Raw genomic sequence first — 14,946 nt, forward strand, 5'->3', positions numbered from 1 at the left:
GCTGAGGCAGGAGAATCGCTTGAACCCGGGAGGCAGAGTTGCAGTGAGCCAAGATTACGCCACGGCACTCCAGCCTGGTGAGAGAGCGAGACTCCATCTAAAAAAAAAAAAAAAGAAGACCATGACACTCACCCATACACGGGTGTGGGAACAGAATAGCTGATGATATTCTGTTATTCTGTGGCAAAATCCGCATTCCTAGGATAAACCTCACTTGGTCATAGTGTATTATCCTTTTTATATCTGTAGATTTTAGTCTGCTAAAATATTGCTTAGGGTATTTTGCATTTAGTTCACTAGGATGTTGATCTACAGTTTCATTTTGTTTTCTTTTTTTTTTTTTTTTGAGGCAGAGTGTAGCTCTATCACCCAGGCTGAAGTGCAATGGTGTGATCTCGGTTCACTGCAACCTCCGCCTCCTGGGTTCAAGTGATTCTCCTGCCTCAACCTCCTGAGTAGCTGGGACTACAGGCGCACGCCACCACGCCCGGCTAATTTTTGTAGTTTTGGTAGAGACGGAGTTTCACCATGTTGGTCAGGATGGTCTCGATCTCCTGACCTCATGATCCACCCGCCTTGGCTTCCCAAAGTGCTGGGATTACAGGCGTGAGCCACTGCGCCGGCCACTTTTGTTTTCTTGTAATGTCTACCTTGTTTTGGTATCAGGGCCATCCTGGCCTCATAAATTTAGCTAAGAAATATTTCCTCTTTTTCAATTTTATGGAAGACTATGCATAGAATTGTTGTTATTTCTTCCTCAAACATTTTGTAGAATTTACCAATGATGCCATCTGGGTCTGTTATTGTCTTTGGGAGGAAATTTTTTTTTTTTTTTTGAGACAGAGTCTTGCTCTGTTCCCCAGGCTGGAGTGCAGTGGCGCGATCTCGGCTCACTGCAAGCTCCGCCTCCCGGGTTCACGCCATTCTCCTGCCTCAGCCTCCCGAGTAGCTGGGACTACAGGCGCCCGCCACCACACCCGGCTAATTTTTTTTGTATTTTTAGTAGAGACGGGGTTTCACCATGTTAGCCAGGATGGTCTCGATCTCCTGACCTCGTGATCCGCCCACCTCAGCCTCCCAAAGTGCTGGGATTACAGGCTTGAGCCACCACGCCCGGCCCCAAAACGCAAACACTGGCTGTTTTGGAGATGCCGGGGAATGGGAAATTTTAAACAACATTTGCAATTTCTTTAATTTTATTTAATAGATATAGAATTATTCAGGTTAGCTATTTCTTCCAGAATGAGCTTTAGTTTGTGTCTTTGAAGGAGTTGAGCAGATACATCTAAGTTGTTCAAATTATTGGAATAAAATAATTTAAAATATCCCCTTCTTACCCTTTTAATGTCATAAGGTCTGTACAGACATCACTGATGTCATTCCTATAATGTGTTACTCTGGCTAGAGATTCATCCGTTTTATTGATCTTCTGAAAGATTTGGTTTTATTGATTTTCTGGTTTCTGTTTCATTGAATTCCCCTGTGATCTTTACTGTTGCCCCCCTGCTTTCCTTCCATTTAATTTGCTTTCTTATTTATAGTTTCATAAGGTAGAAACAGAGGTCATTGATTTCTGGGCTATTAATTTCCCTTTAAATACTATTTCTGTAGCATCTCCATAAATTTTGATATGTAGTGTTTTCCTTTGCATCCAATTCAAAATAGTTTGTAAGTTCTCTTTTTACTTCTTTTGTGTTCCTTTGATCATTTAGTTGTGTGTTATTTAGCTTTCAAATATTTGGGGAATTTCCCAGAGATCTTACTGTTGTTGATTTCTAATTTAATTACATTATGGTCAGAGAATATACTTTTATGACTGAATCCTTTTAAATTCATTGAGACTTGTTTTATGGTACAGAATATATACTATCTTCCTAATTTTCTTATGTACTTAAAAGAGCATTGCATGGAGTATTTTAAAATATCAGTCAGATCAAGTTGAAGGATAGCTTTGTTAGGTCTTCTACATCCTTATTGATTTTCCATTTTCTATCAATTATTGAATGAGGAGTGCTGAAATCTCTCACTATAATTATATAGTTGGTTTTTTTATCTTTTTCGTATCATCTATTTCAGAGCTCCTTTATTAGATGCATAATTGTTTACAATTTAGAAATGTTAAAATTGTGTCCTCTTGATGAACTGACACCTTTATTATTATGAAATGGTCTTCATCACTGAAACCATTTTTAGCTATAAAGTCTACTTTATCTGACATTAATATAACCATTATGCATTTTTGACTAGTGTTAGCATGGTATATCTTTCTTTATCTTTTTACTTTTTACCTATTTGTATCTTTTTATTTAAATCGCATTTATGTAAGCAACATATACTTGGGTCTTGCTTTTGTATTTAATCGGATAATTTCTGACTTTTAATTATAGTGCTTTGCCAATTATACTTAATGTGACTATTAATTCAAATACATTTAAGTCAATCATCTTGCTTTTTGTTTTCAGTTTGTCCCATCTGTTCTTTTTTCTATTCTTCTGCTTTCCTCTAGCTTAACTGAATGTTTTTTATGATTCTGTTTTATCAATTTCATTGGCTAATGAACCATAACTCTTTGGTTTGTTATTTTAGTGGTTGCTTTAGGATTTGTAGCTTATATCTTTAACTTTTTGCAGTCTAGTTTCAAGGGATATTACACCATTTTAAGTACAGTGAAAACCTTATAAAACTATACTCTCATTTTTCCTTTCCTGGTCTTTATGCTATAGTTGTTATATATTTTAGTTTTACATATGTTAGAAACCCCACAAACTGTTTCAGGCCACATGGTCTCAGAGCCTGAATTGTCTGAGCCAAAATCCATCCTCTTAATATATGTGCTAAACTGCTTCAACAAAACAAACCAAGAAAACAAACAAAAACAAATGAATAAGCAAAAACCCTGCACTCAAATTTGGGCTCTGATGAGCCTCAGCTATGAAAGGCATGCTGGCTAAACATAAGGCGGGATCCTGGCTAAAATGCAACACAGTCAGGAAATTCAACATCACATCCGTTTGGATTCTTGATGGTTTCAACAACGTGTGTTATAAACTGCTACTAGGATGCAATTGATAGATTTCCAGAGTAATGTTACTCTAATCTATTTTTTCACATGGAAAGTATACATACTGTAATACACAGTTTTGTGTTGAGTAATTAATAATATTTAATACACATATGGTGCTTACAGTATGCCAGGTACCATTCTAAATGCTGTACATATATTAATTTATTTACTATTACTTCATTGTAGTCTATTTACAACAAGCCAGTGAAAATTGCTACAGATGACAATTCAGAAAATGTTTAACTTGAGAGTATAATCAATTTTGAGGATGGTCTGCATCCTGTTATATTATTTTTGCTACACTGGTTCGATCAGGAGTTACCAAGATGGATTTAGTTTCCATCCCATGTGAATACTAAATTTCTTTCTATCCTTAAGAAGAAAAATACTTTGTGTTTTATTATTTCAACAAGTTCTCAATCTTATTGTTTCAAATTGACCCAATAAATTTTAGTTGTTACTGTTCATACCATTTTTATGATATGGCATCAGTTTCTCAAATAAACCCTGACAGGAGCAGGGTTGGAACTCATGGCATAATGTGTCGTTCGTATAATCTACACCCCCTAAGAGATGCATAAATCATACATTCTTGTGTAGTAGGATAGAAGGAGTTCCTATGTGCTCCAGTGAAGGAACTCTGAGCACATCTGTGGAATGTCAGTGCCCTGGTTCAGGTGGAAAAGACCATGTGAGGTGGTGGTCCCTTGGCTGGCAGCACAGACTCCCCAAAAAAGGTAGTGGCACATCACTCCAAAAGGCCCGTTAGAACCAGTGAGGGAACCAATTCAGCCATCCTGCCAGTGAAGCTGACCGGCTGTCTGTGTGGATCTGATGACTCTTCTCTCTCCTTGCTATTAGGATGAGTGAGTCACATCAGACTCCCAGACAGTGTCTTAAAGAAGAGAAGCAGGAGGAAAGTGAAATCTAAAAAGAGGCCATTTGGACCAGCACATGTGGAGAGTTAAATATTGAATAAACTCTCAATAAAAATACGTAAAGTTATAGTTTTATAAATAGTGATATGTGCCAAGGAGAAAATACAGCAGCAAAGGGAGATGGGAACAGTTAAGTTTGGGACTAGGGTGGTCAGAAAAGGCTCCACTGAGAAGGTGACACTGCTGAAGGAGGTGGAGAAATCTTTCATGTAGGCTGGGCGCGGTGGCTCACGCTTGTAATCCCAGCACTTTGGGAGGCCGAGGCGGGCGGATCACAAAGTCAGGAGATCGAGACCATGGTGAAACCCCGTCTCTACTAAAAAAAAAAAAAAAAAAATTGGCCGGGCGTGGTGGCGGGCGCCTGTAGTCCCAGCTACTCGGAGAGGCTGAGGCAGGAGAATGGCGTGAACCCGGGAGGCGGAGCTTGCAGTGAGCCGAGATCGCGCCACTGCACTCCAGCCTGGGGAACAGAGCAAGACTCTGTCTCAAAAAAAAAAAAAAAAAAAAAATCTTCCATGTAGGCTCTTAGGAAAGAGCATTCCAGGAAGCAGGGGAGCTGTACCCAACCTGTTGAGGGAGATTAAGCAAACCAGTGCAGCAGGAATGAGTGAGTGATAGGGAAGGTCCTAGGAGCAGAGGGCACAGGGGAACAGATGGCCAGGTCACATGGAGTCTGCAGGCCGCTGGAAGGATGTTTGCCTTTGCTTTTTTTTCTTTTCTTTTTTTTTTTTTTTGAGACAGCGTCTCACCCTGTCACCCAGGCTGGAGTGCAATGGCGTGATCTCAGCTCACTGCAACCTCCGGCTCCCAGGTTCAAACCATTCTCCTGCCTCAGCCTCCCGAGTAGCTGGGATTACGGGTGCCTGGCACCATGCCCAGCTAATTTTTTTATTTTTAGTAGAGATGGGGGTTTTACCATGTTAGCCAGGCTGGTCTCGAACTCCTGACCTCGTGATCCACCTGCCTTGGCCTCCCAAAGTTCTGGGATTACAGGGGTCAGCCACTGCACCCGGCTGGGTGTTTGCCTTTTCTACAGATGGTGACAGTTGTGGAAAAAGTTAGTGGGAGAAAAGGAAACGGCGTGAGTTGGATTTTAAATGGAGCATTCCAGCTGCCATGTTGAGACCAGGCTTAGCATAGCAAGGATGGAAGCAGAGAGGGCAAGTTAGAGGCTGTTCCACTAATTCATCTAAGAGACAATGGAGGCCTGGACCGTGGTCAAGCCCCTAAAAATTGGTCGGTATAGGAATATTTTCTGACGATAAAGCCAGCATGTTTGCTAATGGATTTGATTTGGCATGTAAGAAAAAGGGAAGAGTCAAGGGTGACTTCAAAGTCTGTGGCCTAAGTGATATTCACTGAGATGAGAAAGATTGCGGGAGGAGTATGCTGTTTTTTGGACATTTCAAAATTTGATATTCCTCTCAAAAGTCAAGTGGAAATGTTGAGTATGTCGTTGAACATCTGACCTTCAAGTTCAAGGATTCAGACTGGAGATGGTCATTTGAGAATATCAGCATCGAGTTGGCATTTAGACATGAGACTGGAAACCCACAGAACATCCCTCCTTATCCTCTAAGTATACAGAGAACTAAATGACTAGGCCATTGGGCATGCAAATCAAGTCTTAAAGTCACTAAAGGAACAAGACATCCTAATACTTAGAAGTTAGATTGCTGAGAGGAAGCAGAAAAGGAGATTATAGAAAATGACCAGTATGGTCAGAAGGAAACCAGAGGAGTAAAATGTTTAGGAAGCCAAACAAAGGAAGTGTTTCAAGCTGAAGGTCAAATGCTACTAATAAGTCAAATAAGATGAGGACTCAAATTGATTCCTTAGATTTAGAAATGTGAAAGTCACCAAAAACCTTGTTGGTCAGGCATGGTGGCTCACAGCTGTAATCCCAGCACTTTGGGAGGCCGAGGCAGGCAGATCACCTGAGGTCAGGAGTTCAAGACCAGCCTGACTAACATAGTGAAATCCCGTCTCTACTAAAAGTGCAAAAATTAGCCGGGCTTAGTGGCGGATGCCTGTAATCCCAGCTACTCGGGAGGCTGAGGCAGGAGAATCGCTTGAACCTCGGGGTCGGAGGTTGCAGTGAGCCAAGATAGTGCCGCTGCACTCCAGCCTGGGCAATAAAGCGAGACTGTGTCTCAAAAATGAAAAAACAAAACAAAACAAAACACACCTTGTCAAGAGTAGCTTTTGTAAAGAGATAGAGGTAAAATCCTGGTAGAAGTAGGTTCAAGGTCAGTGGAAATGATGAAGTAAGAACCTCTAAAAACTTTTTGCTCCATAAAAGCAATGGGAAAACTGAGATAATTGTCAGAATCAACTTTCTAAGAACTCTGGAAATTAACCTGAGGTTTGTAGCAATCCAGGGAGTATTTATGCAAAAAAAGAGGCTGAGTCTCAGTAAAAACAGTAAAATTATGGTGCTTTAACTTGCCCTATTCCCAATTTCTTCCCCAGCTTCACAGAAGCCTTGATAACCAGCAGCCTGTTAGCCACCAGAAAAAGCAGAACGGAGGTGGGACTTCTTCAAAGCCTCCTTCCCAAAGAACTGTAATTCTTTGGTTTGTCTGGTGGTTCCCTGGAAGGTTCCACTTGAAAGGCTGTCTCTATTTGACCAGATTCAGAGCTTGCCTAGTAAGAAAAACCTTTTCCCAGAGGTATTTGTTGAAAATATTTACAGGCAACTGTTTAACCTGACTGCTACCTAGTTGGGAAAAACAACAGGCTGACAAGGAAGCTTAAAAGGAAAACCTGAAAAATGAGATGTCCATGGGGCTTTGAAATGCTCCAACACATTCCAGAGAATCTGGACGGCTCCGCTGTGTGCACACTCAGAAAAACCTGAGAAGCCCCTAAGCTGCCACCTCTGATGGACCCTGAGCTTCTGTGTCAGCAGGAAGTGAAGGCGAAGGCAGAGTTGTCAGCTGCCTGGCTGAATGTGGAAGGCATGTCCCAACATGCACACACAGGCCCTTGGCAAAGATTGGGAGACTGACTGATTCTAGTTGTTTAAGGAAATCTGTTCAATCAATAGGTGGCCAATAAGTTAATCAAGCAGAGACTTCAGTGGCCACACATGACAAGGAGTACTGTCTCAGTCCACTTGGGCTGCTGTAACAGAATACTATATCCTGAGTGGCTTATAAACAACAGAAATTTATTGCATACAGTTCTGGAGGCTGGGAAGTCCAAGATCAAGGCACTAGCAGATTCAGTATCTGGTGAGGGTCTCTTCCTGGTTCATAGTTGGTACCTTCTTGCTGTATCCTCACATGGTGGAGGGGGGCAAGGCAGCTCTCTGGGGGGCCTCTTTTTTTTTTGAGATGGAGTCCTGCTCTGTCGCCCAGGCTGAAGTGCAGTGGCGCGATCTCAGCTCACTGCAAGCTCTGTCTCCCGGGTTCACGCCATTCTCCTGCCTCAGCCTCCCGAATAGCTGAGACTACAGGTGCCCACCACCATGCCCGGCTAATTTTTTTTTTTGTATTTTTAGTAGAAGTGGAGTTTCACCGTGTTAGTCAGGATGGTCTCGATCTCCTGACCTCGTGATCCCCCTGCTTCAGCCTCCCAAAGTGCTGGGATTACAGGTGTGAGCCACCACGCCCAGTGGGATTAGTTCCTCTTTTTATAAGGGAACTAATCCCACTCAGCAGGGCTCCACCCTCATGGCCTAATCACCTTCCAAAGGCCCCACTTCCTAACAACATCACATTAGGTTTCAACCCATGAATTTTGGGAGGACATAAACATTCAGTCTAAAGCAATTATAGACAGAATTAATTCAGAAGAGTTTTTAAACACACAAACAACAGCTAAAACAAGAAGCAACAAGGAGAAGTTCTAGAAAGGGGAGGAGATTCTGATTTCCAGAATTGTCACATTATGTTATTTAAATGTCCATTTTTTTGTTTTGTTTTTTAAGATGAAGTCTCACTCTGTTGTCCAGGCTGGAGTGCAGTGGTACAATCATGGCTCACTGCAGCCTCAACCTCCTGGGCTCAGATGATCCTCCCACCTCAGCCTCCTGAGTAGCTGGGACTATAGGCATATGTCACCACATCCAGATAATTTTTTTTTTTTTTTGAGACGGAGTCTTGCTCTGTCTCCCAGGCTGGATGCAGTGGCGCAATCTCGGCTCACTGCAAGCTCCACCTCCTGGGTTCACGCCATTCTCCTGCCTCAGCCTCTCCGAGTAGCTGGGACTACAGGCGCCCGCCACCACGCCCGGCTAATTTTTTTTTATTTTTAGTAGAGATGGGGCTTCACTGTGGTCTTGATCTTCTGACCTCATGATCCACCTGCCTCGGCCTCCCAAAGTGCTGGGATTACAAGCGTGAGCCACTGCGCCTGGCGATAATTTTTGTATCTTTTGTAGAAATGGAGTTTTGCCATGTTGCCCAGGTTGGTCTCAAACTCCTGGGCTTAAGCGATCTGCCCACCTTGGCCTCCCAAAGTGCTAGGATTATAGGCATGAGCTACTGCACCCAGCCAAACGTACAATTTTTAACAAAAAATTATGGAACATATAAAGAAACAAGAGTGTATGGCCCATACATGTAGACAAAAAGCAGTCCGTAGAAAACGCTCCTGAGGAAGCCCAAACATTAGACCTACTAAACCAAAGACTTGCAATTGGCTGCTTTAGATATGCCCAAAGAACTATAGGAAACCATGTCTAAAGAAATAGAGTATGGCTGGGCGCAGTGGCTCACGCCTGTAATCCCAGCACTTTGGGAGCTGAGGTGGGTAATCACGAGGTCAGGAGTTCAAGACCAGCCTGGCTAACATGGTAAAACCCCCATCTCTACTAAAAATACAAAAATTAGCCAGGCGTAGTGGTATGCACCTGTAGTCCCAGCTACTTGGGAGTCTGAGGCAGGAGGATTGCTTGAACCTGGGAAGTGGAGGTTGCAGTGAGCCGAGACCTGGGTGACAGAGCAAGACTCCGTTTCAGAAAAAAAAAAAAAAAAAAAAAAAAAAGGATTAGAGTATGAGAACAATGTCTTACTAAATAGAGAATACCAATAAAGACATACAAATTATAAAAAAGAAAATAGATTCAAAAGAGTACATCAAGAGATACATTGGAACAGACCAGGCAAACTTTCAAGTTGTTTGCTCTAAAATGGAGCAGAAAAATGGGACAGTAGCTGAAGTGGGATGTAGAATCAAAGGGGAGTTTTTTCTTTAATAAGGAAGAAATAATAACACGTTTGATTTGATGATGAGATTAATCCAGTACAGAAGAAACAAGAAGCTGCAGAAGATGGCAGGGGAAGAACCCTGTCGATCTTGAGCGGGTGACAACAGATAAGCTTCAGTGACTCCTGCCTTGGTTAGGTGTGAAGGTTAGATAAGATGCCTCATCTTAACAGGAAGAAAGAGAGTGTTCACAAACAGCTGCGCTGAATGGGAACTGTATGTTTTTCTCAACGAAGTAAGAGGCAAGGTTGCAGCTAAGAATGAGGAGGCAGAATCCATGTTGTGGGTTTGTAGGAAGAGAAAGGGTGGGAGAGCAAACAAACCAGGGAAACACTATGGGATTTCTGGCTAGGACTATGGGCCCAGTTGAGTAAGCCGTTAGTTACTTAAAATGAGACTCATCAGCAAGGCTGGATGATTCTCTGGTATGATGGTGCCTGCACGGAGAGAAGGCCAGCAGGTGGATTTAACCAGGATTCCTTTCTTTGCAGTCATTCAAAAAGTGCCTATTTCTTCTCTCAAACCCTGGGCTCGGAGGTAGGTAGTCATCCTCCTTCACTCTCTTTTTTCTTTTCTTTTCTTTTCTTTTTGAGACAGTCTCGCTCTGTTGCCAGGCTGGAGTGCAATGGTGCGATCTTGGCTCACTGCCACCTCTGCCTCCTGGGTTCAAGTGATTCTCCTGCCTCAGCCTCCTGAGTAGCTGGGACTACAGGTGCGTGCCACCACGCCCAGCTATTTTTTGTATTTTTAGTAGAGATGGGGTTTCATCATGTTTGCCAGGATGGTCTCGATCTCCTGACCTCGTGATCCACCCGCCTCGGCCTCCCAAAGTGCTGGGATTATAGGTGTAAGCCACCGCGCCAGGCCCCCCTCCTTCACTTTCATTGCTGCTTCCAGGTCATTTCTTGTCCAAAAACTCCAGCCCTGAATCTATCTGTGCCAGTATGTATAGATCTACCTCATCCTTTTATACTGCCATACAACTGTATATTACATAGTATATATATGTGTGTATATAAGTGTGTGTGTATATATACATTCATACACACACACACGGTTCATCTAGATATTCCCTATTGATAGATATTTAGGTGATTTCTAATTTTTTTTTTGCTATGAAAAACAGTATTGTATGTAGCAGGTAGTCTTCAAAGGTGGCTCCCAATAAAATACACCTCCAAGTTTTCATGTCCTTCCCACACTGCATCTTTTGCTGATGCTGCTGTGGCTCACTTTACCTAACCGAGTGAAAATGAATTGGTGCTATAACAGGTCCAGGCCTAAGCCTTAAAAAGGCCTTAAAAAATACTGGCAGCTTTCTGGTGGATGCAGTGGCTCACGCCTGTAATCCCAGCACTTTGGGAGGCCGAGGCGGATGGATCATGAGGTCAGGAGTTAGAGACAGCCTGGCGAACACAATGAAACCCCTTCTCTACTAAAAATACAAAAAATTAGCCCAGCATGGTGGCATGTGCCTGTAATCCCAGCTACTCGGGAGGCTGAGGCAGGAGAATAGCTTGAACCCGGGCGGCAGAGGTTGCAGTGAGCTGAGATTGTGCACTCCAACCTGGGCAACAGAGCAAGACTCAGTCTCAAAACAAAATGAAACAAAACAGAACTGGCAGCTTCCACTTTTGTAGTCTTGGGAGCTTGCTCTATATAAGAAGTCCAATACTCTTCTGAAGAAAGAGGCCACATGCAGAGGCCTTAGAAGAAGGAGATGTCCCATACTTCCTCTGGAAACAGAGGTCCCATGGAAGAGCACCAAGGTGCCAGATATGTGACTGAAGAAACCATCTTGGATGTTTTCATCCACTGGAGCCTCCAAACTACCATAAGTTAGCAAAAGAACCACCCAGTTGAGCCCAGTCAACCCACAGAGTGTTGAGGCAATCATGAATTGTTTTAAGCTTTCAAGTGTTGAGGTTTACTGTGTGGCCATAGATAAGCGAGATACTGTGATAAACATCAACAGAACCTCCCTCCTTATCCTCTAAGTATACAGAGAACTAAATGACTAGGCCATTGGGCATGCAAATCAAGTCTTAATAAATTCTGTTGAGTTACACTCCAAAATGGCTGTATACCACTTTATATCCCCACCCACAATGATGAGGGGTACCAATTTCCCTTAAAATGTTTGCAGTTAAAAAGTGGGATTTCAAGCTGGGCACAGTGGCCCATGCCTGTAGTCCCAGCTATGCTGGAGGTTGAGGCCAGAAGATCATTTGAGCCCAGGAATTCAAAATCATCCTGGGTGACATATCAAGAAAAAAAAAGACATTTCATTTCATTTTGCTTTTCTCTGATTACTAGTCAAATTATTTGTTTTTCATATATTTACTAGATATTTGTGTTGACTTTTCTGTTAACTGCCTGTTGGAGAAGAGACAAACAGGATTGTCTTCTCCCTGCAGCTGACAACTGCAAGGTGTTTATATACCTGCCCTGGCCGGGCCATGCCCATGCCCACAACAACCCTACCGTCATACACTTAGGTGGGTGTCACCTGTACCCTCCCAAAATCCTATTAAGAACAGAGAGAAGCAGGCTGGGCGCAGTGGCCCACGCCTGTAATCCCAGCACTTTGGGAAGCCTACGCGGGCAGATCACCTGAGGTCAGGAGTTCGAGACCAGCCCGACCAACATGGAGAAACCCCATCTCTACTAAAAGTACAAAATTAGCCGGGCGTGGTGGTGCATGCCTGAGGCTGAGGCATGAGAATCGCTTAAACCCGGGAGGTGGAGGTTGCAGTGAGCCAGGATCACACCATTGCGTTCCAGCCTGGGCAACAAGAGTGAAACCCCATCTCAGAAAAAAAACAACAACAAAAAAAACACAAAGAGAAGCTGCATGCAGCCTGAGCACGCCTCTTCATGGGGTGATGAGAGCGGCAACATCATGTGATCATCCTGCTGAACTGTGATGAGAATTATAACCCGAAGTCTCTGTCTTGTCATAACTCCCTGTCACCTTCCATTTGAGGACTGCCTAAGTCCCAGAGAGGACCACCACATCTTACTAACAACAGTGTAGTAGGATGGCCTTATTTGCATATCTGTAAGACCCAAGAAACCTTGGGGACAGGAGGGTCTCAGAGCCAGCACATGTGCCAATCACAATTTCCATCAGCACATGAGGGTTTGCTGCTTGTGAAGACTCTAGGGAGCTCTTTAGTCTCCACTTGCCTAAAGCTTGAAGAGCCAGTTTTTTCTGGATGCTCTGGATCTTCTTTTTTTTTTTATTACTTATTTATCTATTTTATTTATTTATTTATTTATTTATTTGTTTGTTTATTTATTTATTTATTTTGAGATGGAGTCTCACTCTGTCACCCAGACTGGGGCGCAGTGGCGTGATCTCGACTCACTATAACCTCTGCCTCCTGAGTTCAAGCGATTCTCCTGCCTCATCCTCCTGAGTAGCTGGGACTACAGGCCCCCACACCCGGCTAAATTTTGTATGTTTTAGCAGAGATGGGGTTTCGTCGTATTGGTCAGGTTGGTCTTGAACTCCTGAACTCAGGTGATCCACCTGACTTAGCCTCCCAAAGTGCTGCGATTACAGGCTGGATCTCCTTCTGATAGAACCCTCGGAGTGGATCCAGTTTAGGGATGGCCTAGGCCACTGCCCAGAGAGCAAAAGCATCCATGTATACAAGGCAATCCATGGACATCACTGGTACCCTCCTGGAGGGGAAGGAACTGTGGCCTTTTCCCCTAACACAAGGTTGTGTGTGTGTGTGTGTGTGTGTGTGTGTGTGGTTTGGTCTAGCTGAGATAATTTTATGTTAGACAATTTTTTATGTTTAGTAATTTTATAATGAGTGGTAATTTGAAAGGGCTACTACCTCTGGTCTATGGCCACATATTTCTATTAGTCTTCTGGGGTGACTAACAAAGGACCACAAAACTAAGTGGTTTAAATAAAAGAAATCAATTGTCTCACAGTCCTGGAGTCCAGCAGTCTGAGATCCGAGTGTTGGCCAGGCCGTGCTCCCTCTGAAGGCTCTAGGGAGGGATGTGTTCCAGGCCTCTCTCCAGCTTCTGGCCATTCCTTGGCTTATGGCAGCGCAACTTTACTCTTCACGTGGTGTTCTCCCTATCTGTGTGCTTCCTTCGTGTCTGTCTCTTGGCCCAAATTTCCCCATTTCCTAAAGAAATCCAATTAGATTAGGGCTCACTCTAGTGACCTCACCTTAACTTGGTTGCGTCTGCAAAGATTATTTGCAAATAAGGTCACATTCATAGATACTGGGATTAGGACTTCAACATCTTCCTGGGAAACACAATTCAACCCACAACATACATTAAAACCAGCGGGGTGGATGTAAGGCAGCTCACTGCAGGTTCCAGTAGCAGGTGGAGCCATCATTTTCTATATATTTTAGAGATTGTGTTATTCAAGAGAGTAGCTGTATGTCTAAGCATTGTCCAACAAAACTGGTGATTGCCAATCCATAGGAAATAGAGATTGTAACTGTGCTTTTTAGACTAGAAGCCAATTATTATTATTTTTTATTATTATTATTATTGTATTTTTGAGACCGGGTCTCACTCTGTCACCCAGACTGGAGTGCAGTGGTGTGATCATGACTCACTACAACCTCAAACTCTTGGAGTCAAGCCATCCTCCTGCCTCAGCATTCCAAATAGCTGAGACCACAAGCGTGTGCTACCACACTTGGCTAATATTTTTTAATTTTTAGTAGAGACAGGGTTCTGCTATGTTGCCCAGGCTGGTCTCAAACTCTTGGGCTCAAATGATCCTCCTGCCTTGCTTCCCAAAGCACTGGGATTACAGGCAGTCACAGCTGGCCTACGCATCATCATCATCATTATTATTATTATTATTTGAGACAGTCTTCTTTGTTGCCCAGGCTGGAGTGCAGTGGCACGATCTCAGCTCACTGCAACCTCCACCTTCCAGGTTCAAGTGATCCTCCTGCCTTAGCCCCCCTAGTAGCTGGGATATCCTATAGGCACACACCACCATGCCTGGCTAAGTTTTGTATTTTTAGTAGAGACGGGGTTTCGCCATGTTGGCCAGCCTGGTCTAGAACTCCTGACCCCAGGTGATCCATGGGATTACAGGTGTGAGCCACTGTGCCCAGCCTACACATTATTTTTAAAGGAGATTTTGGAAGATATTATTGGCAAGAAACCTTGCTGAACAAAAATCTTAGCGGCATTAGTATTTTAATCTAACAATCCTATAGTAGTAACCATGATGATATAAATACATCTATTATTTTTAGCTGTTCTAGCAGGAAAAACCTGACCATATATGTGGTATATGGGAAGTATATATTTGGTCTTGGTCCCCAGTTCATAGCACATAGCCCCAAAACTCTTGGAGTTTCCTGAATGATCGTGTCCTTTGTCGTTGATAAGAACCCATTTAGACCATACTTGGGTTTACCTTAATAAGATGGTTTTGGGCTCGGGGCCTTAAATAACTTCAGGTTAGGAGCTGGTCACGAGAAACAGCAAATCTTAATTAGAGGGTTGGAACTTTCAGCACCCCTCCCCAACATCTGGGGAAGGGAGAGAAGCTGCAGACTGAGTCAATCACCATGGCCAATGATATACTCAATCGTGCCTATGTAATGGAATCTTCATAAACACCCCTCACCTATGGGGCTGAGGGAGCTCTGGATTGGTGAGTGCACTGGGATACAGGGAGGGTGGTGTGCCTGGAGATGCACGGCAGCTCTGTGCCTCCTAACA

Source organism: Symphalangus syndactylus, chromosome 3, assembly GCF_028878055.3.
Source record: "Symphalangus syndactylus isolate Jambi chromosome 3, NHGRI_mSymSyn1-v2.1_pri, whole genome shotgun sequence".
Taxonomy (NCBI): Eukaryota; Metazoa; Chordata; class Mammalia; order Primates; family Hylobatidae; genus Symphalangus; species Symphalangus syndactylus.